Source organism: Lucilia cuprina, chromosome 5 (assembly GCF_022045245.1).
Source record: "Lucilia cuprina isolate Lc7/37 chromosome 5, ASM2204524v1, whole genome shotgun sequence".
In the NCBI taxonomy this organism is placed as follows: Eukaryota; Metazoa; Arthropoda; class Insecta; order Diptera; family Calliphoridae; genus Lucilia; species Lucilia cuprina.
Window position 1 is genome coordinate 66,301,081 of NC_060953.1, and position 234 is coordinate 66,301,314.

Sequence of the window (234 nt, forward strand, 5' to 3'; positions counted from 1 at the left end):
GTTCTAGTTCAGTTCTAGTCCAGTTCTAGTTCAGTTCTAGTTCAGTTCTAGTTCAGTTCTAGTTCAGTTCTAGTTCAGTTCTAGTTCAGTTCTAGTTTAGTTCTAGTTTAGTTCTAGTTTAGTTCCAGTTCAGTTCTAGTTCAGTTCTAGTTCAGTTCAGTTCTAGGTCAGTTCTAGTTCAGTTCTAGTTCAGTTCTAGTTCAGTTCTAGTTCAGTTCTAGTTCAGTTCTAGTT

At 36.3% G+C, this 234-nt stretch overlaps 1 protein-coding gene across 2 annotated transcripts in view; it reads right to left on the reverse strand.

Annotated features, from left to right (window-relative positions):
- The window catches only part of LOC111676837 (neurotactin), a 31,238-nt gene that overhangs the window by 26,877 nt on the left and 4,127 nt on the right, over positions 1 to 234 (reverse strand). The gene's annotated exons all lie outside the window — the stretch shown is intronic.